The 26,807-nt window shown below is 36.1% G+C and overlaps 1 pseudogene; it reads left to right on the top strand.

Annotated features, from left to right (window-relative positions):
• The window catches only part of LOC142544326 (uncharacterized), a 166,935-nt pseudogene that overhangs the window by 77,656 nt on the left and 62,472 nt on the right, over window positions 1-26,807 (top strand).

Genomic DNA, 26,807 nt, shown 5'->3' with positions numbered 1-26,807 from the left:
ATACATGCCTGACTTTGTTGATTTTCCAGACAGATCCATTTGACATCTTCATCCGTACATCACCCATACCAACAATTTCCAAGGGTTTTCCATCAGCCAGGAATGTAATTATCAAATACATCGATATCACCAGTGGTATGAAACGAAGCTCCCGAGTCCATAACCCAAGAATCAACAGGGCTTTCCATGGATAATAGCAGAGCATCGTGTACTTCCTCAGTGACAGCATTGGCATTATTCTTCGTTGATCTGCAGTTCTTTTTCAAGTGACCAGTTTCACCACAGCTCCAGCACTTCAAATTCTTTTCAAAGTTGCTTTTGTCTTTTCCATTTCTTGACTTGGACCTACCACGCCATCGGTTAGAACTCTTTTCGCCACTCCTGCCCCTTCCTCTGTTCTCGAGATTTAGAGCAGATCTCGATGATGTTCCTTCACCCTGAATCCATCCTGTGAACTTCTTCAGCAAGAATTTGATCTCTTGACACCATTGAATTGTAGCTTTCTTTTTCCAACAGAGTTGCTAACTGCTGCCCGCATTGGTTCCCAAACATTTGGTAAAGACACCAAAAGAATAAGTGCATGAATCTCATCATCAAAATTAATTTCAACCGATGTTAGCTGAGAAACAATCGTGTTGAACTCATTGATGTGTTTAGCCATCGAAACACCTTCAGCCATTTTTAAGTTGAATAACTTTTTCATGAGATGTACTTTGTTGTTTGCTGATGGCTTCTCGTACATGTCCGATAAAATGGACATCATCTCTTCTGTGGTTTTTTCCTCCGTCACGTTATGTGCCACATTCTTCGTTAGGGTCAGTCGTATCACACATAACACCTGTCGGTCAAGGAGCTCCCAATCATCATCCTCCATCTTTTCCGGTTTCTTTCCTGATAAAGGTTGATGCAGCTTCTTACTGTACAAATAATCTCTTATCTGTAACCGCCAGAACGAAAAATCTGTTCCGTCAAACTTGTTGATTCCCGGTCCTGATCTATCATCTCCGACCATCACTTCTCTAGCCTTAGCAAAAAATCTAAAAAATCTTTTCTGATGTGGAAGATCAGACAAAACTGCAACCACAGAGCATACTCAGAATTCTTAAGAATTTTCACAACAAGGCTCTGATACCAGTTGTTGGGAAATTACACCGAAGTGATGCCGACCAAGATGATAATATAGTACCCAAAAAAACTTGCGGAATAAAATAACCAACAAGAACACAAAGATTTTTGTGGTTTACCCAATATAGGCTACGTCCACGGAGCACTGCAACTTTTATAACTGGAAGAAATATTGCAACAAGTGTATACACCAATATACTCAATATTTCTCACTCCCAAACACGAGTATACCGAGAAAATAATTTCTCTAGACTCACACAAGAGAATTCCGCACTCAAGAAAAAAAATACTCTCTTTGTTTCTATGCACTCTCTTTTTATCAAATCTGAAAAGCTTTTGATTTTGGGATACTAAAAGCAAACAAGTAAGGTTCAATTTATAATAAATTTCTTGAACCAACATTGAAAATTTCCCGATGTGGGATTCCAAATTTGCTGAATTTTTTATTTAACGCGGGCCTTACTTTACCTAACAGTACAAAGCTTCTTAACTTTAACTATTGCTACAATGTACCAAGTAGTAATATTTGAACCTAAATTACAGGCGAAATATTTAATAGCTAACTTACCAGCATCTACAAGTCTTTTAGCCGGCTTACTGGTAAAGTTCCTTCTATACCCGATTCTGTATTGAGGCTGCTGGAGGATCTATGCACCGAAAGTCATTCTGAGGCAGATGGTCGTAATGGTGATCATGTCACTCAGGGTCTTGGAGCAGCATGGATCTTAATTTTGGTGCGGCCACCCGGTCATCAAGCATGCTTGGATTTAGCTTTAAAGGTACTCTGAGTGTGAGATTGCATTATCAAGATACTTTTGGTATTTTATTTCAATGGTGTTCATACCTATGAGAATATTTTGTCGTCCTTTTCTCTTTTTTGATTTGTTTGGTAGTCCTTGATAAAAACCTCCTTTCTACTGGAATAGTTGGCATACATTAGTATAGAGTATTCAACCTGGAACTGATTTATTCTGTTCAACTGTAACGTACCTGTACTTTTACTACTAAAAAAATTTGAGGAAAAATTTAAAATTTTCTTAAACATAAAATCCCCGTTTAAATTGTTATCAGATACAAAGTTTGCTAAAGAAATTACTTGTTCAAAGCATCATAAATCAAGACATAAAATCAGAGTTTTTGATCATTTCATAAAAACTTCAAAACGTGGGCGGTCCTCGGGTTTAGCCTCCCGCTCAGTCCAAGCCTGCTCCTTGGTCCCCACCTCCAGCCTCCACATAAACATCCTCACCTGCATCAATCAAGCCTAGTGAGTCTAAAGACTCAACAAGTATAAACTGGGAATAACGAATAATACATAGTAAAACCACATGCAGCTTAAAAATAGAACATACATACTTGAAACTTGAACTTGAAGTAACCTTGAACATTCATACATAACATAGACGCGCCATAACGTAAAAACTTTCATAAACATGCTTGCATACTTGTACATACATAAACATGCATGAACTTCATTATTTTGCGTAGAGATATGTTTCAATGCAAGTGACCCATAACATAATCGCCTGATCAGACTAAACCACAGTACTGAGATGATAGGGGCGAACCCTACTGCCACATACATGAGATCCCCAGTTCATGCTTTAACGGGTGGATTGGTCCCCGTTCATGCTTTAACGCTTTTCAATCCTGATCTAAACCCGTTCATGCTTTAACGGGGTGGGTTGGTCCCCGTTCATGATTTAACGCATTCCAACCCCATACATACATTGGCCACAAGACATTTTGCATACCTCAAAAACTTGAAAATATTTTCTTTGCACGTCAAACATACTTACTTGGCGTTGAGGGATTCGTTGGACTTCGATTGGGGCCGTTGCTACACAAACTAACTGAATTCAAAATACTTAACTTGCATTGCTTAGACATAGGTACTCATGTTCACCACCAAACTCCATAAATAACTTAAGACGTTCTAAAACACTTGGGAATTGACCTCGTTTAAATCAATGTACTAAACCCTCACACGAAATCCAAAAGCAAACAATTAAGTTTTCCCAAAACATGAAGTGCACGGACCCCGGAACTGGGTCCGTGTGTTTGCGCAAAGAAAGTACCAACAAAAGGAGGGGACACGGACCCCGTGCCCAGGTCCGGCTCCAGGGTCCGTGTAGACTCGGTAAAATATGTCGTGCAGAAGGGGAAGGCACGAACCCCGTGCCAAGGTCCGTGTGGGGGTCCGTGTAGGCTCGCAAAAATGGCATCAAGGAGAAAACGAAGGCACGGACCCCGTGCCAAGGTCCGTGTCCGGGTCCGTGTACCTGCGGGAAGTGCAAACTCACGAAATTCCAATACATGCTATGCTTATCATTCTAGACTCGATCGTACGGACCATGAAACGACACCCCGAGACCCATCCTAGCATGCCATAACATCGACCCAACTTCGTACAAGCACCCAAAGCAACGATTTCCACCCTACGACACATACAATTCAAAAACCTGGCAATTGACACCAACTTGTTTCCTACGATTTCTATTGCATTCGCGTACCTATCGACACTAAACGGCATATCAAATAACATCCCAACATCATACTACGCATACCTAGATGCAGCAACGATCACCCGTCAATCTCCAACGAAGCCTGCAACAATAAAATCTCAAGAACCCATCAATACATAATTTTCTGAAAAACGAAGTTTGAGCAGTCCCACGAAAAACGTCATATCTCACTCAATTTTTATATCAAAAATTTCGTATTTACTGTCAAAGCGAAGGTATCAAAAAATTCTACAATTTTCGTGTTGAAAGTTTTCTCAAAAACGCGACCGAAAAATCGCAATAATTAAAAATACAGCAAAAACGAAAATTTTAGATCTAAAATGGTTTCAAAAATGTTCTAAACGTAATTGCTCAAACTCTTACGTATCACACATGTATTTTTACACATAAATAACAATACAACGCATAATATGACGAGATCGATGCAGCAATAACAGAATATACGTGCCTTTTGATGATTTGAAATACCGAAATGACGACACTGACGCGGGAAAGAAGCGAGGTTGATCCAGGACGACTTGCGGCTCGACTTTCTGGCAATATAATCACCGAAACCTTGCTGGGGGAACAAAGGAAAGGTCGGCTGCTATTCTCTCAAGAACCCTAATATCTATTGCTCTCAAAATAAAAACTGAAAATGAAAGTGAATGTGTGTGCTATCGTGAATGTGTGCGTGAGTTAGTGGGTGTGTGCGTGTGTTTAGGTGATTAATTAGGAGAATTAAGTTGCTTAATCACATAATTAACATACAAATAAAAATGCTAATTCAAATGCTAGTAAAAAAATGTTACTTAGAAATTCTAATGAAATGTTAACCCACTAAAGTTTAAAATGCACGATTGGAAATTCTTTAAAGATTTTAAGGAAACCTCAAATCCATCTAATAATTAAATTTAGGCTTTTCAAATATTAAAACTAAATACGTTGATTAAAATGCCCATCCTTAACTTAAAATAAGATACCACAAAAAAAATTGCCAAACTCGTCACCGGTCTCAATCCTCGTTCCCGCCTCGAATAATCGCCGTGAAACATGAAACTCGAAAAATATTTTAACGTACATCACATAAACATTAAAATAATGCAATTTAAATAAATCCTGCATCACTAAAATCATTTTAGACTTAAATAAAATATTTAACAATTAAATAAATGCACGGGTTATACGTGTACTGAATTCGGGCACTACATCAACTATCTTCTTATGGATGGAATGGTTGATGTTGTAATTGACTTTGATCACAAAATTGTGGATGATTCTAAGTGGAGGAATTTGAAATAATTGGAAGGATAGTTTGTTGGATTATAACCTTTTGGATCCGAATTCGAACTATCAGTAACTGGTGTGGATGCAAAAGAAAATTTAATGATACAATAGAATTGTTGTTTTTACGCCTATCTTGTCGATGATGTGATTTGGTTAAAAATTTTCAGTAGAACAATTCTTGATTCTTTGTCTCAAATTCGTGACAATTTCCTTTTTATTCGCTTTTTTTTTTTTGCATGAAATGAATCTTATGTCTGTTTAGCTGTTTCATTATTTTAGTGTAGTTGCCACTATCTGTCCAGAAATTGTTGTGAATATTTATGTCAAATAGACTTGATGCATGCAGTAGTAGTAGTAAGAAGCTTAGCATGGACATTAATAGCATGCTTGTCTAATACTTGTGAATACATTAAATTTGTATTTGTGGAGACTTGTGCCAACTTCTAACTTCTCTTAATGTGAGGTGCAGTGTGCTGTTCATTCGAAGGATGATGTTCGTGCAAAAGCCATTCGCCTGGTAAGGCAAATTACCACTTTCTTTTTAAGGGCATGGTGACAATTGGTGTTGGGTTGACTACTAAAGGACTCGTAGTGTTGGATCCCGGTTTTCTCGTGCCCAAACGCAGCGGAAGTTTTAAAATTTTTATTAGATTTTTTCATTAAAGATGTATTTGGACACTCGTATGATTTTATAATCAAACATTCATAGGGTGTTAGAATTATACCTTTAGTGAATTAAATCACTTGGCTCCAACTAATCCGGTATAGGCGGATCTAGCTCTTGATGAATCCCTACGAACGATCATCAAAAACTCTTTCCTTTAATCCTTCTAATTAGGTCCACGACTAGAAGATTTGTTCATCTTCTAATTTGCACTAGAAAAGTTAGAAGAGATTTTTACGTTGATATCAAAAATTTGAGAGAGGACTCAAATCTCTTTTTCTTGAAAAGGTTGCCAAAAATTTTGGAGAATTTTGAGATGTGATTCTCGACAATCACAGTTAGGAGAGTGTGGAGGCTAGGTCATTTTTCCTTTTTATTTCATTAAAAACAATAGCCTTGACCTAAATGCCATAATTAACATTAATGGGCTTGATTAATTAATTGGGCTAGTCCAACTAGTTTAATTAATTAATCAAAGTCCATATATAAATTTGATTATTAAATATGTTGGACTTGTACTCCTACAAGCTCATTAAACATACTCTCAATATATTTAATTTAATATTTAATAAACTCAACTTTTGAGCTTAATAAATTAAATCAATTATAAATTCAACATTTGAATTTAATATTTAAATTATAAATTCAACTCCTTGAATTTATCACCTCCAAAATTTAATATTTAATAAACCCAACTTTTGAGTTTAATAAATTAAATTCTCAAATTCTATAAATTCAACTCCTTGAATTTATTCTCTCCAAATTTTATAAATTCAACTTCTTAAATTTACTATATCATAAATTCAACTCCTTGAATTTATTTTCTCAAAATTTAATTATCATAAATTCAACTCCTTGAATTTACTATATCATAATATAAATTCAACTCCTTGAATTTATTCTCTCAACGGGAACAAACGATCCAGTGCTTGTGTGACCCTCAATGGTTCAGGGATACAGCTAGCCGTGGGTTCACAACTTTTGTGATTCAGAATAACATTTATTCTTATTCGGGCTTACCCTAGTTAGCCCTATTCTTTTCATCAACACATTGATTAAGAATGTCAGAACTCATTTCTGATTGCACCCATCAGATCATGGTAAAAGCGTCTAGTAGCATCGCCCCATGATCCCCTAGGTATCACTGATAGTTTCCTGCAAGAACCAGTCGATTATGATTAACGTACAGTACGGTCCCTTCATCTCATATATCCCGATCGAATCTGCAAACATTGGTTCATCGAGGATTGCATAATAATTCGATAACATATGATAACTATAAATAGTGGCATCGCATGTACGGTTGGAGAACTCATTCTCATACTTTGGCCAGAGATTCCACGCACTATAATTTCATCAGATCACATAGGATATCCACACCAGCAGGTGAGCGGTGAATCCCCGACTACAATGCACTGGCTCCTATATGTGCCGCAACTGTACCCAACCTCGTCACTTTATGACTCTCCTGGAGCCGATAAACGAGTCAAAGCACAGCCCTAGCATATAGAGCCTCAGTGTTGTCCCGGGTCGTAAGGACTAATGGTGTACAATCATAACCACATACTTATCCTCTCGATAAATGATAACCACTTAGAAAGTTCGAGGGAGGGTTGTTCGGTATAATCATCATATGACTACCCATCTGCATGTTTGGACATCTCTATGTCCTTACCAAGAAACGCAGTACACAACATCACATATGCTAGTCTCGAGCTCAAGCAACCTTTATCCATGTTTTAGGCAGTTGAATCGACTAAGAACGAATTTAGAATATGCAGTGTTTACAAATGAGTTTCAACATCGAATTACGATTCATTTGTATTAGAGCATAATCAAGGACTTTATCTATTCTGATTTCATGGGTATACAGATAAAGTAAAAACGAAACCATTAAAAAGTAAATTATATTAAAATAAAGATTGTTTATTACACTTGAGTCAATAAATTCCCTAGCCAACAGTTGGCTTACAGGGCATCTACTATAACAATCTCCCTACTTGCCCTAGAGCCAACTACCCATAAACTTTAATCACATTGCTTAGCGATGCTTTTCAAACAATGGTCCTGGAAAGGGCTTTGTAAGTGGATCAGCAACATTATCTGCAGAGGAACTCTTTCGACCGATATGTCTCCTCTTCCCACAATCTCCTGTATGATGTGGAACTTGCTCAGTACATGTTTGGATCGCTGATGAGACATTGGTTCCATTTTTTGCGCAACGGAACCAGTGTTGTCCCAGTACAACGGGACTGGATCAACTCCATTAGGAATAACGCCCAACTCTTGGACAAAATTCCTCATCCAAACTACCTCTTTTGCTGCAGCAGATGCAACAATGTATTCAACTTCAGTGGTGGAATCCGCAACGGTTTCTTGCTTGGAACTTTTCCAAGAGACAGCCGCACCATTTAGCATGAATACAAAACCAGAGGTCGATTTCGAATTATCTACGTCACATTGGAAGCTAGAATCAGTGTAGCCTTCCAATTTCAATTTTCCACCCCCATAGACCATGAACAAATTCTTAGTCCTTCTCAAGCACTTAAGAATATCTTTCACGACCTTCCAATACATTGGACCATGATTCGCCTGATATCTGCTTGTAACACTCAGAGTGTAAGCAACATCAGGACGTGTCTATATCATACCATACATGATACTACCAATAACTGACGCATATGGAATACGTGTCATCATCTCTATCTCTTCATCAGTTTTGGGATACATAGCTTTGGATAGAGTAACACCATGACACATTGGCAAGTATCCTCTCTTGGACTCTTCCATAGAGAATTTCTTCAGAATGGTATTGATATAAGTGGCTTGGGTGAGCCCCGGCATCCTCTTGATCTATCTTTATAGATTTGTATTCCCAATACATATGATGCTTCACCCATGTCTTTCATGGAGAATTTACTTGCTAACCATACTTTAGTTGATTGTAGTAATCCTACATCATTCTCAATGAGCAGGATATCATCAACATAAAGTATTAAGAATGTCATTGCACTTCCACTAACTTTCTTGTACACACATGGTTCCTCAGGATTCTTAGCAAAACCAAAATCTTTGATAGTGCTATCAAATCTGAGGTTCCAACTCCTTGACGTCTGCTTGAGACCATATATTGATCTCTGAAGTTTGCAAACCTTATGCTCACTTCCCACTGATGTGTATCCCTCAGGTTGAGACATATAAATTTCTTTTTGATGTCTCCATTGAGGAATGCAGTCTTTACATCCATTTGCCATATCTCATAGTCATACCATGCTGCTATGGCTAGTAGTATTCTAATGGACTTCAACATAGCAACTGGTGAAAAAGTTTTCTCATACTCAACTCCTTGCCTTTGAGTATAACCTTTTGCAACCAGTCTTACTTTGAAGGTCACTACCTTCCCATCCGCCCCAAGCTTTCTTTTGTAGATCCATTTGCATCCTATGGGAACGATTCCCTCAGGTGGATCCACTAATGTCCAGACTTGGTTTGAATACATAGAGTCCATTTCAGACTGCATGGCTTCAAACCATTTGATTGAATCAGTATCAGATATTGCTTCTTTGAAATTCATTGGATCACATCCAACACAATGCTCATCACGGCTTTGTTCATGAAGAAGCGTATATCTTGCAGGTGGTCTAATAACCCTATCAGACCTTCTAGGAGCTTGTACTTCAACTACTGGTTCTTGGGAAACGGGTTCAACTTCTATAGTTGAGGGAGTATCTTGAATTTCTTCAAGTTCTATCATCTTGCATTTTCTATCTAATAGAAATTTATCTAATAGAAATTTATTTTTCAAAAAGGTGGCATTTCTTGAAACAAACACTTTTGCTTCATTGGGATGATAGAAATAATATCCAACAGAATTCTTTGGATATCCTACAAAGTAGCACAAAGTGGATCTACTATCCAATTTGTCTCCAACTGTCTGCTTCACGTAATCAGGACATCCCCATATTCTCTCGTAAGAATATTTGGGAGTTTTTCCCATCCATATCTCATATGGTGTTTTATCAACTGCTTTAGTTGAAAGATGATCGGTTACGGTGACCGGAAGCGCAACGGAAGTTTAAAAATCGAATTTTTTCACGAAAATTTCGGCCACCTCTTTGTTTGTGTTGCAAATACAATAAAACACCAATATCATACATAGGGTGTTGAGAAAATCGTTACCTATCAACTTCTTGAGGTCGATGATGGCACCAACCAAGTTGTAAACAACTTGGCTCTTCAAGGATGACACTATCTTCAAGCTTCCTTTGAGCACTCCTTGCTCAACTATTAAGCCCACCACCAACTAGGTAGATCCCTTCTTAATTTGCACCAGAAAATTAAGAGGATTTTTCAAGGAGAAGAATATTTCTTCCTCAACACTTGAAGAAGAAAAGAAGAGAAAAACTTGGAGAGAATCTCCCTTCAAAATTCGGCCAAAGGTGATCAAAATGAGGGAGGGAAGAGTTGTCTTGGTAGTGCAAAAAGTTGATCCAAAAAGGTTGCATGCCATGCATTATTTTAGTCAAAAGTATTCCCCAACTCTTCACCTCCCAAGCATGCAATGTGACTTGGGCTTGTAACTATTACAAGGCCCATGGACTATTTAAATGGTCTCAAACATATTTGAGCCCAATTAGACTTTACTTGATTTTACTCAAGCCCACTAGTTAAATAATTATTTCCAATTGGGCTCTACAAGGCCCAATGTTATTTAATTAATTCAACACTTGAATTAATTTAATTATTTGGACTCTACTTAGGCCCACTAGTATTTAATTAATTCAACACTTGAATTAATTTAATTTAGTCCATAATAATGTTTATGAAAATCACAATTTTCAAATACATTATTTACTTGGCCTATTATTAATTTAGGAACACATTCATAAATTAAAAATTACATTTCTCTCATAGAAGTCATACTTCTATTTTTCTCAACGCTTATACACTCATTTATAAGCCGTTCAACACATTGAACTATTTTTACTTCTCAACGGGATCTAGAAAGCTAGTACTTGTGTAGCCCTCAATGGTTCATTGATACAACTAGCCGTGGTTTCACATCTCCATGTGATTCGGACTAAACATGTTCTTATATGAGCATATCCCAATTGCTCCATTCTTACTTATCAACTCCTTGATAACAAGAACGTCAGAACTCAAGTCTGATAGTACCCAACCAATCATGTTAAACGCCTAGCAGCATCGCTTACATGATTCCCTAGGTATCAAATGATAGTGCCTGCAAGAACCATTCAATTATGGTTAGCGTACAGTACGGTCCCTTCAACTCATATATCCCGACCGATTCGACAACCATTGGTTTATCGAGAGTTGTCAATGAATCGATACTATGTGTCATGTTGTAGTTGCATCGATGGTGTAATCTATGAAACCCCTTTCATAATTACCACCATACTCTGATCAGAGACTTTCAACCTACATATACATGAGAACACATAGGATATCCATACCCGAAGGTAAGCGGTGAATCCCCGACTACAATGCATTGACTCCTATATGTTTCGACAGAACACCCAACCTTGCCACCTGATGACCCCATGATAGTCGGTAAACAAGTCAAAGTGTAATTCTAGCACATAGAGTCTCAATGTTGTCCCGGGTCATAAGGACTAATGGTGTACAACCATAAACTAGGACTTTTCCACTCGATAAGTGAGAACCACTTGGAAAGTCCTTTATGGATGGTTGTTCAGTGCACTCTACAAGGAGCACCTATCTGTATGCTCGGACATCACAATGTCCCCTACAAATGAAACATGGTACTCACATCGCAGATACTAGTCTCGAACTCGAGCGGCCTATATCCTTCTTAGTGGCGGTTGAATCGACTAGGAACTGTTTAGAATATACAGTATTCCAAATATGAGTTTCATGATACTCATCATATGAGCATCTCATATTCTTTCTACTATTTGTATATTCAAGGGCTTTATCTATGCAACTAGCATTGGTATATAGATAAAGATTTGCCAAAACAATAATTTCAAATATTATTAAAATAAAGATTGCTTATACATAGAGTTTCATTGTGAACACTCGGCTAACACTTGGCTCGATGGGCACCTACTCTAACATTAGTATGGACATTATTCAACAACATTGCCAGCAGTTTCAAGCGCAAATTCCCAAAATGATGTAGGCAATTCAGTGAATCCCATCATGGATCGAATCATGTCCATCAAGGTTCGATTTCGACGTTCAGAAACACCATTCAATTGTGGTGTTACTGGTGGAGTCCACTGTGAGAGAATCTCATTCTCTTTTAGATAACCCAAAATTCAGCACTCAAGTATTCTCCATCTCGATCAGATCGAAGTGTCTTGATACTCCTTTCTAGCTGTTTTCCTACTTCAGATCTGAATTCTTTGAACCTTTCAAATGCTTCAGATTTATGTTTCATAAACATACATATACCTCGAATGGTCATCAGTAAAGGTAATGAAGTAGGATTGCCCATATTCTGTGCTAACACTTAGCGGGCCACAAATGTCTGTGTGGATCAAATCCAACAGACCATGCGCACGTTCCAGGCTTCCATTGAATGGAGTCTTTGTCATTTTTCTTTTTAGACAATATTTACAAGTAGGTAGAGAATTTATGTCTGACAAGTCAAACATGCCTTCTCCCACTAGTTTGTGCATCCTTCTTTAGAAATGTGACATAGTCTAGCGTGCCATATTTGTGTGGGATTTGGATAATCTAACTTTCTTTTGTTTGTTGTTGAAATCATGTTTACTTGGACATTCACTTATCATTTTCAGAATATTTCTGGCACATATAATTTCTTATGTCCGGACTTCTTGCAGTGAAATAAATATGTTCTAACTTATCGGGCTTTGTAGGCCTTTTAAGTGTATTTCAAAGTTTGCCTCTTATTGGGATTGTTTTTCTTGTGAGGGGCAGAACATTTATTTCCCTTACCTTGTGGGCCATTTTCGTCTGACGAGAGGCCCATAAGAAAAACAATAATTTTCTGTTTTATGGTGATCTCATAAGTTATATGCATATTGACTAGCTCTTCAAGGCTATCATCTATCTTATTCAAATTGAAGTTCACCATAACCCCGTCAAATGGGGAAGAGAAAGACAACAAATTGATGTCATCAATTAACTCGTTAGGAATCACATATTTCAGGCCCACCACATTTTCAATAAGCCCAATCATATGTACACCATGCTCATGGACCAGAGCCCCATCTTGCATGCATGTAGTCATGAGCTTTTAAAATGGTGTGCATCACTGTACGAGTTTCATGTACCATGCAACTCTTGCATGTTTATTCGAATGTCAGCAACATTCAACATTTCCTCAAATTGTCCTTACAGTTCATTTGACATAAAAGCGAGCACATTACACTTTAGCTTGCACACTATGGTCCCACCATCTTGCATGCATTGTCAGTTCAATAAGACTGACATTAGTGTGTATGTCATTTTCTCCGAATTTAGAACAATTTTTCCAACCAGTCTTGAAAATTAGAATTGGTTAGCTTGTTAATAACAAAAATGGATTACGTGACGAAATCGAAAATATACTGATATGGAAACAGAAAAATGGTTGCTGATTATTTTAAAATAATTTTAAGATATAAAATATGGATTTTATTTTATAAATCTCCCTCCCACTATTTTGACATTTTCACCATCCTCTGATGAAAAAGGAAAATCGTATTTCCTTAGTGGACACGTAGAGTCCAATTAGCCAATTATAATCCCGAATAATATCAGCCAATTATAATTTCTAAAAGGTAGAATCCAATTGCATCCATATGCAACCTCCGTGTGTTTTGCCAAACGTTTAATAAGGACCCAATAATATGACGCCGTTTATTTTCGTGTGTCAAACCGACCCATCAATATTGAATTGTAGTATACGGTCGCCATGAGTTCCCCCAATAATATGAGCCGAAGTCATGAGAGTTCCACTCAATTCACATCATATGTCCGGTGGAAGTCACAGCTTTCCGACATCCAGGCCTCCCCAATAATATGAGCCAGCCACTGTCCGCGGGTATCAATCAACATGCAACCACGGTTGATGGAAGGCAAGGAAAATTAAACTCTTTTAATTTTTTACTTTTGTGGTTTGATATAAATTTTGAATCATATTCAAAATGAGGGATTTTAATTTTAAAATTGTCTCATCATTTTAATTTAAAAATCGCGTGCCACGAGTTTGTATGTTTGCCGGATCCATGCAACTATATTATCTAATAATATACATGCATGCATACTACTATATATCGCATATATCATAATATGACATTCAACAATAAATAAGGATGATCGCCAACACTATTAGATCTATGGGATCCATACATGGATCCAAGGTCCAAAACCTAGGTGAATGCAGGGATGCAAATGCAACTATTACAAGAGCTTCCAATATTTTACATGTCTTCATCTCGTTCATCGGGCCCACCATCTTCCAGTCTTGATCTCCCACTATTTCTAATGATTACATTTTAATAGCCATGACACATAATGGATACATCTCATGGGGTGGGAACGAGCCATAAACCAGGCCCACTTTAATAATATCAAATATTAACAAAACGAATAAAACAGTAAAATATCATAACATACACCTAACACATTGGTCAAGGCTCTCGATCATCCTTCATGCATTTAATATCAAATATTAACATCAATTAATTAAACAAATTTAATTAACTGAAAAATCATACATCTAATAATTTTATTACTAACCACCACAATTATTAAAGAATTTAATAAATTAAATAAACACCTTTATTTAATTTCCAATTGAAATCAATATTAATTGATTTCTTGTAAAACTCATTTTTACTATAAATAATTAAAATCATATTCTAATTATTTATTTTACAAGAAAATTATTAATTTTCCAAAAATTATTTTTCAAAAAAAAATTAAAATGAACTATTTTCAAAAAATATCAATTTAATCCAAAGTTTTGGAAAAAATCAGAAAATCGCACCTTAAGCCCAAACAATTCAAGCTCAATAATCAGCACAGTGCCTGAGACCTTCCCGGGCCGCTTCCCGCGCTGCCCGATCGTATCGGGCACTGGTGGGCACGCTGTGCGCAGGCATGCCGGACGCCGGGCGCCCGCTGCGCGCTGGCGTGCCTGACGCCGCGGGCTGGCGTCCCGACGCCGTCGCCGTGCGCGCCACCGTGCGGGACTGCCTGGAAGAGTTCCGGGCAGATTCGAAATTTTTTTTATTTCTGAAAAAAATAAATTTTATGGTGCTACAATTTTCTGAAAAATTTTCTTGTGTGGTTAGAAATTAATTATTCAATATGATTTAAAATCATACGATATAGAGAAACTTGGCTCTGATAGCACTGTTGGATCCCGGTTTTCTCGTGCCCAAACACAACGGATGTTTTAAAATTTTTATTAGTTCTTGACATTCAAGATATATTTGGACACTTGTATGGTTTTATAATCAAACATTCATAGTGTGTTAGAATTATACCTTTAGTGAATTAAATCACTTGGCTCCAACTAATCCGGTATATGCGGATCTAGCTATTGATGAATCCTTACGAACGATCTTCAAAAACTCTTTCCTTCAATCCTTCTAATTAGTTCCACGACTAGAAGATTTGTTACTCTTCTAAATTGCACTAGAAAAGTTAGAAGAGATTTTTACGTTGAGATCAAAAATTTGAAAGAGGACTCAAATCTCTTTTTCTTGAAAAGGTGGCCAAAAATTTTGGAGAATTTTGAGATGTGATTCTCGACAATCACAATTAGGAGAGTGTAGGAGGCTAGGTCATTTTTCCTTTTAATTTCATTAAAAACAATAGCCTTGACCTAAATGCCATAATTAACATTAATGAGTTTGATTAATTAATTGGGCTAGTCCAACTAGTTTAATTAATTAATCAAAGTCCATTGATAACTTTAATTATTTAATATGTTGGACTTGTACTCCTACAAGCTCATTAAACATACTCCCAATATATTTAATTTAATATTTAATAAACTCAACTTTTGAGCTTAATAAATTAAATCAATTATAAATTCAACACTTGAATTTAATATTTAAATTATAAATTCAACTTCTTGAATTTATCACCTCCAAAATTTAATATTTAATAAACCCAACTTTTGAGTTTAATAAATTAAATTCTCAAATTCTATAAATTCAACTCCTTGAATTTATTCTCTCCAAATTTTATAAATTCAACTTCTTAAATTTACTATCTAATAAATTCAACTCCTTGAATTTATTTTCTCAAAATTTAATTATCATAATTTTAACTCCTTGAATTTACTATATCATAATATAAATTCAACTCCTTGAATTTATTCTCTCAACGGGAACAAACGATCCAGTGCTTGTGTGACCCTCAATGGTTCAGGGATACAACTAGCCGTAGGTTCACAACTCTTTGTGATTCAGAATAACATTTATTCTTATTCGGTCTTACTCTAGTTAACCCCATTCTTTTCATCATCACATTGATTGAGAATGTCAGAACTCATTTCTGATTGCACCCATCGGATAATGGTAAGAGCGTCTAGTAGCATCGCCCCATGATCCCCTAGGTATCACTGATAGTGCCTGCAAGAACCAGTCGATTATGATTAACGTACAGTACGGTCCCTTTATCTCATATATCCCGATCGAATCTGCAACCATTGGTTCATCGAGGGTTGCATAATAATTTGATAACTATGTGATAACTATAAATAGTGGCATCGCATTTACGGTTGAAGAACTCCTTCTCTAACGTACATCTCATATTCTGGCCAGAGATTCCACGCACTATTATTTCATCAGATCACATAGGAAATCCACACCCGTAGGCGAGCAGTGAATCCCCGACTACAATGCACTGGCTCCTATATGTGTCGCAACTGTACCCAACCTCGCCACCTGATGACTCTCCTGGAGCCGGTAAACGAGTCAAAGCACAGCCCTAGCATATAGAACCTCAGTGTTGTCCCGAGTCGTAAGGACTAATGGTGTACAATCATAACCATTGACTTATCCTCTCGATGAATGATAGCCACTTGGAAAGTCCGAGGGAGGGTTGTTCGGTATAATCATCATATGACTACCCATCTGCATGTTTTGACATCTCTATGCCCTTACCTAGAAACGCAGTACACAACATCACAAATACTAGTCTCGAGCTCAAGCAATCTTTATCCATGTTTTAGGCGGCTGAATCGACTAGGAACGAATTTAGAATATGCAGTGTTTACAAATGAGTTTCAACTTCGAATTACGATTCATTTGTATTAAAGCATAATCAAAGACTTTATCTATGCTGATTGCATGGATATACAGATAAAGTAAAAACGAAACCATTAAAAAGTAAATTGATGGGATCGATTAGGGGGTAATCAGTTGAGCTATAATAGCTCGGTTCTTGAAATATTGAACACCGATGAATTAAATCGAGTTTGGTTAAAAACCAAGCGAAAATTACTCGAAATAATCATTCGTAGAAACCGATTAAATATTTTGTAAACCATTTAAAATATATGCAAGTTGAACTGAGTAAAAATATTCAGTTGAAGCATTTTATCAAACAATTGGTATGCAATATTTTGGTTTTTGAATACACATAAAATGCTTCAACAATGCTTCTTTAAAAACAGTGAAATGATAAGCAAATGCAATAAACAAATAGACACGAATTTGTTTATGGATGTTCGGAAATTTCAAACACTCCTACGTCACCCCTTCTTTCCCTTGGGAAGGATCCAATAGAAGACTTTGATTTATACAACTACTTGTACAAACCCATTCCGGAAGGGCAGCACCCAACTAGAACTCCTAGCACTCAAGATTGTAGGCAGCACCTCACAATCAGCCACTTGTTTAATGTCTCATATGCAAAGACTACATACACAAGTTTATTGTCTTTGTGCAAGACTCACTTAACTAATCTTTGAAGTTCAACTCTCTTGTATATGTGTGAGTGATTGTGTGTGAGGAATTTATCATTTACAGTGTATATCTCAAATGTATCCTCACACAAGGGCTTGCGCTCTCAACTAGCTGATATCTTCATGCTAACTGCCCATGCTTTGAATCCACTTTTAAAAGCTTTTGTTTGATCTTCAATATGTTGTATTTATAGGCTCCAACACTGATATATACGTTAGACACAGGAATATGACCGTTGGAAAGTTTCTGTACTGTTTCTGGAATTGCAACGGTCAAATTCGTCTTGCTGGACATTTTCTCGACTGGTCAACTCTGGTCAACTCAACTGGTCAATCAGTTCAACTGGTTCAGTTGGTCTGGTTTAGTTCAACTGGTTCAGTTGGACTGGTTCAACTGGTCTTCAGCTGGTCTAGTTCAGTTTCAGCTGGTTTAGTTCAGCTGGTCTGGTTCAACTGGTCTTCAGTTGGTCTGGTTCAGTTTCAGTTGGTCAGCAGCTGGTTCAGTTCAGTTGGCTGGTCAACAGTTGGTTCAGTTGGTTCAGTTTCAGCTGGTGTGCTGAAATCAGCCTAGCTGATTTCAGTTTGTGCAGAACCAGTAACTTCATCGTCATTTATCAGCATCTTAAGCTTTGATTCAGACTTTTACTTCTGAAGATGATTTGTAGATCATCGTCTTATCTTTCCAACGCATACTGAATCGCTTCATTTCGATAACCGAGCTGAGAGATATGACCAAAATACCGCAGCTGCTCAAACTCAACTGATTGCTGTTTTCGTGTGATCAGTTCGATAATTGAGCGATCAGTTAGACCATGATAACATCCGATTTTGCCCAACTAACGTAAATACGATTTGTTTCAAATTGAGTTTTCTAATCAGTCTAGTTGGTGGATTGTCATTTGGATAATCCAGTTGAGAGATATCATCAAAATACCGAAGCTCGCCAGAAATTGAGTTTGTGCAAAATTCAATTTCATCTTGCTTCTTGTGTTAACAATTTCACACTTGAGTAAATATGTTAGAAACACAATAACAAGTTTTGTTAACATCAAAATCAAGATTGCGAACTTGAAAAGTTCCAACATAAATTATATTAAAATAAAGATTGTTTATTACAATTGAGTCAATAAATTCTCTATCCAACAGTTGGCTTACAGGACATCTACTCTAACACGTAGTACATAGAAAAAAGCATGAATTGAAGGTGTTGTATTTGATTAAAAGAGTGTCTTCCTCGTGTCAGGTGGCCAACAAACTTTATGCAATTAGCTACATTTCTGGAAACATCGAGCAATATGCAACTAACATGTTCCTGGCAGCTGTAGATGAGCATACTTCTGATACAAAAATCTCTAAATCTGCTGCAGTACCTGAAAACCTAATGGATATACAGGTTATTTGATTTTATCTTTCTGCAACTCCAGGATTGCCCTCTCGTAATCATTTTCTGGCGATGTGATTTCATTTTGATTCTTTTTGTGAATTCTAAGTATTTATATTTTTGTTTCTCTACTAACATATCACAAGTAAATGATTTCATATCTTTTTTTTTCAAATGGGTCCGTTCAATCTAAACAATAAGAAAAATAACATGAAATTAAAGATTGCCTAGTTAGTTAGGAATTTCATTTTATACTAGATTTTCCTCTACATGGCCATAAGACAAGCCTAGTGACTTTCTTTCGCTGTATGGTCTGTTTATATCACTATTTCAATTGTGAACGGACATAATTACCCTTCACGTGTTTACTTCTTCTCATTATCAAGTGACATATGTGATACTTTCACATTTTGTTGTTAATTAATAATTAATACTAATTGGACCTTTCACGTGTTTACTTTTTCTCATTATCAAGTGGCAGATCATGTGATACTTTCACATTTTGTCTATTAATTAATAATTAATACCAATTAGCCATATTCACAGTTATGATTTTGTGCATTTGACTTTCTCTCGTTGTCTTTCTTTTATTATAATATTTAATTATGACATATTGTATTATATTTCATTTTTCTAAAAAAAAACATTTTATTTCATTCTGTATGCCTATAAAATGTGGATGATTGAAAATTTTTACAATTGTAAATAGGCGTGAGAAATAAAATCGAGTTATATTTATATTTTAGTTTGTATATAGCAAAGTAAGTCATCTCATGCTCTAAAATGTTTGAGCTAATTTTTTTTAAAAAAAGCACTATTACTTAATATTAGTATTAATTATTTTTCTCATTTTAATAATTTTGTTGGACTTTTCTTTAAATTCTAAATTAAATTAATAATATTATTTATTGGTTTATTTCACTGTCATTTGAATAAACTCAATGAATTGTTAAAAATAATTATAATGTAACTAAATTTTGTAAAAAAAACTTCGAAAAATTATATTTAAGGAGGATACATGATAAAGTACTGAATGTTTTGAATAGAGTTCATTATAATATTTAATTGTATTATATCGCATTCTATTCTATTTTTTTAAAAAAAACATTTTATTTCATTATATATACCTATAAAAATGTGAACGATTGAAAAGTTTTACAATTTTAAACGGGCGTGAGAAAATAAAGTTGAGTTATATTTATATTTAGTTTGTATGTAGCAAAGTAAGTCATATCCATGCTCTTGAATGTTTGAGCTAAATTGTTTTTTAAAAATCACTATTACTTAATATTAGTATTAATTGTTTTTTTCATTTTAATAATTTTGTTGGACTTTCATTTAAATTCTAAATTAAATTAATTATGTTATTTATTGGATTATTTCACTATCATTTGAATAAATTCAATGAATTGTTAAAAATAATTATAATGATATTAAATTTTTTAAAAAAACTTCAAAAAACTGTATATATGAATAACACATGATAAAGTATATGAATGTTTGAATGGAGAGTTATCCAAATGAATTATAAATTAAATATATTGGCAAATGAAAAAACAAAAAAAATGTAAAATCACCATTATTACTTTTAAATTAAATAAATGAATTGAATTGAAAAAAATTATTTTTAATCAATTATTTTTAAATTTATTTTGTCAAATTATTAATTTCTAAGTGCTTGAACAAATATAATTTAATTGTTAAATATTATTAATAAAAAAAGTACTAAATTTGAATTAGAAGCAAGTATAAAAGTATGGATGAAATGAATTGTTCATCAACATACATTATATGATATGATACTAGAAATATATTTTTGTAAAGCTGCTAAAATGAGAAAAAATATGTGGAAAATCAATCAATTTTTTCATTTGTTTTTTTCCCACTAATTCTAATAATAAATAAAATAAATTGAATGATTAATTATTTTAATTCCTCTCATAGATTCTATTTTATTCAAGTTGTTGGGGATCGATGTAGAGTTTAGAAGGGGGGTGAATAAACTCTTTCCTTTGAAGATAGTTTTTGCGAAGGGTGCTAGAATCCTGTTAGAGATTTTAGCTGTTCTTGTTCAAGCGTAAATCCAGCAGATCACAAATATAAATGCGGAAACGATCCGATGGAGTAGGTGAAAAACAGTAATAACAGTAAACAGTAGTTGTTTCTGGAAGTTCGAAGATAAAATCTTCTACGTCTCCCCTTCTTCTATTTCCAGAAGGTCTTCGGATTTTACAGTACATACTTGTACACACCCACTTCAGCAGGACTTATCTTTTGCCTACTGAAACTCTAGTAACTCAACTCAATATAATACAATACAATACAACAATTTTATGGAAAAGACTCTTTTCCAAATTACAAACTCTTCTTTAAAAAATTATCGTAAAGTGTTTTGCTTGAACAGGTGAAGAAACAGCAGTACAAAATGATCTCCAAAGATCAGATGTAAGATATGAAGCATGTACTACTTTTCTGCAAATTGAGCTTGAAAGATAACGATTTTTTCGCAGTTGCTCAAAGTAACGTTGGATAGATAATCTGTTTCTTGATAAAATGATCATCGTTATTTTCTAAATGGGTTTGATCCATATATATAGATAACTTGAATCCAACGTCTATAATTAGAACGGCTTCTTTGACCTGAGATAGAAACAGCTTTAATGCTTAAAAAAGGTTCCTGCAAAAAGACTACAAAACAATCAGTCTTGTTTCATACCAAAATAGATAATGCGTATTAAATGACTTTGTTCAGCATTTAATACTCGTACTTGATAAAGTAACGGTAAGATTTAAGATTGAAACCACCGAGTAAAAGCCGTTAAGTACTGTTCTAGTGAAGCCAAGTTCTGCTTATTACAGCTTCTGTTTTTCTAAGCCGTTGAGTACTAACTAAAGTACTGCTTAAAGGCGAATCGATAGCTTCTACTTTGCATTGTCTTCTGGTAATTGCTATTCCTACTGTTTTTGATTCTCATCACCACAACTAAATTAAGTCTATCAATTTTCTCCTTTGTGGCGATGCCAAAACCTAGAAGTTAGTAGCGATGAATAATAAAGCAAATAGCAATTAAAACTAGATGATTCATAAGTAAATAAACAGTTGAACAATGTTCATAAAGTAGTAAGAAATTCTAGTCATCTGTTCCAATGTCCCGGAACATAGTATCCTCATCCTGAGGAGGATCTAGATTTCTAAAGGATGATTCAGCTTGATGTCCTCCAGTTCTTCCTTCTGCTTCTGGTCTGCCTTCTGTTTCCCCCTTTTTGGCATCAGTAACCTGCACTCGAGTGAGTAAGAGATCTACTCGTCCAGTAATAGTAGCAATGCCATTGTTCAGTATCTCCAGAAGTGGTGTGTGACTCAAAACTTGTTCATTTAGAGCCTGAATCGATTGAGATTGTGACTCAATCTGAGTGTTGATAGTTTCGAGTCTGGAGTCCATTGATTCAACTTTGGTAGATAAGGAGTGAAGAGATTCGTCATGAGTAGAGATTCTTCGAAGGACATCAGATTAACCAAGCACGAGGTCAGCGTGGCTTTTCAGGATATTAGTTTTGAAAAGGTTGGATCCAACCTCATTTTTAGCCAATTATTCTGCTGTGTTGATGACATACTTCTTGACTCATTTTCTGAAATTTGTGGTGGCATAGACCTCACCAGCATGTTCATGAGATAACTGCTTGACAGTCTCTGAGATTCTTTCAACACTTCATCTGAGTGTGTCAAACTCAAACTCAAGATTGAATTGCTCTTCTTCTGGAGAGGGACTTCTGGTGAGCATTCTTTCTTTGATATCCGCAAGATGCGTAGTATGAACAATTTGAGAGGGTGAGTCAATAGGATGAACAACCAGAGCAGTAGAAGGGACAAATTCGGTAGAAGCAGTAGTAATTGCAACGGTCTGTTCAGAAGAGGTTTCTTCAGCAGTAGTATATGATCCAGGTGCTGCAATTTCTTGTGGTTCGGCAGCTTCCAAGGCTTCCAGTTGTTCAGAGTCTGGAATGGATGAAGAGGGATCATTCAAAATAGCTTCCATTTCCACTCGATGTTCAGTAAAGAAGATCTCTAGATTTGGCAATGATGGAGATCGAATAGCATCTGAATCTGCCACGGGTTGATTTGGTTGGACTGCTGGTGGGACCATATTTGCAGCCTGAACTGCTTCTGGTGTAGCGGAGGCAGAAATAACAATGGATTCAATGACTTCGTCCACCGAAGCCCATTCTCGAACAAAAATAAGTGATGAGGATTGAGTAGGTCGCGTAGGTGATACAAGGAGTACTGGAGATCTTAGCTTTTGGTGAAGCTGTAATCCGTTCCTCAACTGTCTTAGTCTGATCAAAAATTGGAACGAAACTTACTGAACACCGTGAAGAGTCTTCAAATGCCTGTTCCTGAGCAAGAAGTTGCTCATTCATCATTTTCAAACGGGCAGTTAGAATGAAGATCACATTCTGATCTTGAGCAGCAGTGGGAATTAATGCATCAAAATTTGACTGAAGAGTCGTCAACATAGATTCCAGCTTCTATCGTTTAAGCTGCACAAGAATGAAGCTTCTTCTTCTCATTGCTTCAATTACATTTTGAGTCTTGGCAAGATCAAAAACTTTCTCCTCGTATTTCATCTATCTTCCAAAAGTTCCTTTTGTCCTGAAATAGGAGAGAGGATGAAAAACCCGAACCTTATGCCATTCGTCGAAGAACGTCATGCCTTCATTGGCAGCTCTCTCAATTTCCTCGATGTGAAGTTCAATATTGGTCAAAACAGAAAATTTGGGGTCATGAGATTGTGGTTCTTCAACAAGTTTTGCTTTGCCTTTATCAGAGGATGGCATAGGCATCAGTGGTCTAAAAGCAGAAGACCAAGCGGAGGATTCCCGAATGACAACTCCAGAAGTTGGTCTGAAAACTGGGGTAGTAGATGAGTTGGTTGCAGTAGAAGTAGCTGCTGGTCTAGAAGCAGGGATTGATTCTGGCATAGAAGAGGTGGCTTCTGGAAACACTTGTCTCAAGGGGACAGTGTCTAAATTAGTACTTGCAACTGTTTTCTTTATGCGAACAACAGTGCGAGCTTTCTTCTTGCTAGGGGTTGCTGGTAGAGATAATTGGTAGGAGCAGCAGACGCGCAGACACCGTTTTGTCAGAATCAGTGGAGATAACAACTCTTTTTCTCTTTATCTTCTTCTGAGGTCCTTGAGCCTTAGTTTGTGCATCTCCAACTTCCTTCTTCAAGGCAATGAACTCAGCAATGGATGGCTTTGGCCTTAAGGCGAGCACATTGTCACCATCAGTCATAGTGACGTAAGAAGCATCCTGCTCAGTAGTAAAGGCAAAACCAGCGTCCTTGAGCATTGTGCTGATCTAGACAACAAAACCAGAACTCTTCCGAACAATCATATCCATCATGATTTTGAAAAGAAATCGACTCCAATACACCTTATACCCCAAAGTGATGGCAATCATCACCTGAGCCTTTTCTTTGGTCAGCCGATCAAACGTTCCGGCTTTTACCAACAGTGTTTTTGCGACAATGTCAGCGAGCACTTGAAATTCCATCTTTAAAAGCTTCTTGAAACAGGATGGAGAGAGTTCCTCTCCAGAAGTTGAGAAATTAAGAAGGACAGTAGACATTTCCTCCTTAGAAATACTAGAAAGTTCAGAGAGACCAGAACAAGGCAGAAAGAAAGTAGATCCCAATAATGCACCGTTGATGGAAATAGATGTGTTCCCTTGAGAATAGATGATTTTTTCTTCTTGTACAGTTGTCTTGACATAGAAATCCAAAAGAACAGTTTTGTAGATAATGGCAGGTGCCTCCAAGAATTTTCTGAGATCGGATTTCTCAATAGTTTGAAACATCTTGACAAAATGTTCATCCTTGATAGTTAGGACGGAAGCAAAGTTAACTTGATAAGCGTTCAAAGTGTAAGCTCCGGCCATTTCTTCTGTAAACATGATAAATTTAAAGTAAGATCTATAAGAGAAGTGAGCAAGAGAAATCAGTAGCTAGTAGGCAAAAGTCTGGAATCGTAAAAAGTGAAAAGAAATGAGAGAGGCGGTTAATATTCAAAAGTGTACAGCCGTCAATGAAACACAAGGACACGTGTCAATATGTTTGCGGTTGAGTATTTGAAAAGTTAAACAGATGGTGTCAGACTGACTAATGATTTTAAAATTTTGAAAAGAGATGAAAAGAGCGGGCTGTCCAATTGGTTTCTGAAAATATCCAGAAGGAGATCTGTCGTTTTAAGATAATATCTACTGGAAGTTACAAAGTTATGAAATATTTCCAGCACTTTAATGAAAACCAGTAGACATATTATTTTATCGAAAAGACAAATATCCTTTCTGCTTCTGACAAAGCAAGAAAATAACAGTCTGAAAACGATATTGTTCCCCCTTAATTAATGCAACTTAATAAATGCGAAGATACAAAATCTGAGGGAAAGACAGATGATTCTTGGTATTCGTGTAGTCAGATAGCCGTCTCTTTAGCTTTCCAAAACTCTATATAAGTGCCTGCAAGTTCACAAACTAAATCATTTATACTTTTATCAAATCAATTAAAATCAAATGGGTAGAGCAAGTAAACTCTCAGAGTCTTCTCCAGAGTCTGAATCAGTAGAGGAGTTCCAGAGGCAATTTCCAGCATCTCGTAAGAAGATGTTTGAAGACATCCTTTTTTACGATATGAAGACTAGGAAGAAAATCCTCAGTTTATAATATGAACAATCAGTAAGATTGTTCAAAATTATTAGGAGTAGGCTGTGGAATCACCTCTTCCACAACCACAATTATTCAAGGAGAGGGGTTCCCAGCAGTCCTTAGATAGGTTCCTGCTGAAGTACTTTGCACTGAAGTACTTCAAGCTGCTGATATCAACAAATGTAGTAGATAAACGTTATGTAATGCTTCTAGTTTTATGAGTGAAAAATCTCATTTTGTCACGTCTTTATTTATCTACTGCTTTTATTGATTGCGTAAATAAATAAGGGATAGAAAAAATCAGTCTGAATAAATCAGAAGACGTTTCGGTTGACTTGAGACTTTTGAACTTCTTCATCATTAAATGTAACATGTCTATAAATAAGATAACAACAAATGTTAAAGAAACAACAATTTGATATGTCGGACTCAAGTGATTCGGATGCCTGTAGCAGTACTCATTTCTTGGTAACACAAGAAACACTTCCTCATCTGGAAGCTTTAAAGAAGACCATTGAGGAATATATCTGGATAAAGGTCATGTCTTCACGGTTCAAAGTGCAAGATCTTCAGAATATCAACGAAACGGTTTCTTCTACTACTGCACAAAGAGCAACAACAAGGAAGTACAAACGGGAGTTTGAAGTTGATCATGTTTCTGAGCTTGCTACTGATAGAGTTCTGCTTCAAGTGATGCTCTGGAAAGAATGGCATCAGCTAGAAAATATTTCCAGTGCAGAGTCTTTCAAGAGGATTAGGAGTCATGAGTTGAATAACTGGATTTCTGAGTGGCAAGATTTTGTAGGAGATGAATTAGATCGTGTAACTTGGTTTCGATTACATTCTAAATGAAATAACAGTAATTGTCACAAGTCATCTCTTTACTCTTCTGCAAGTAAATCAATGTTAGTCGAATAACATATAACTGATAAAATTTACCAACATAATCAAGTTAAATCAATTAAACCCAGTATATTACGAAAATAAGAAAACTTATTTTCAGGCAGAGGTTTTGTAAAGATGTCTGCTGCCTGTAAATCAGTAGAAATGTATTCCAGACGAATGTCCTTCTTCTGTACATGATCTCTAATAAAATGATGTCTAATGTCGATTTGCTTCGTTCTGGAATGAAGTACTGGATTTTGCGTAATTGCAATGGCACTGATATTGTCACAGAAGATAGGTGATTCAGAGGCTTGAACTCCATAGTCTTTAAGTTGTTG

Source organism: Primulina tabacum, chromosome 5 (assembly GCF_025594145.1).
Source record: "Primulina tabacum isolate GXHZ01 chromosome 5, ASM2559414v2, whole genome shotgun sequence".
Lineage (NCBI taxonomy): Eukaryota > Viridiplantae > Streptophyta > Magnoliopsida > Lamiales > Gesneriaceae > Primulina > Primulina tabacum.
This window is presented reverse-complemented; position numbering and strand designations above follow the sequence as displayed.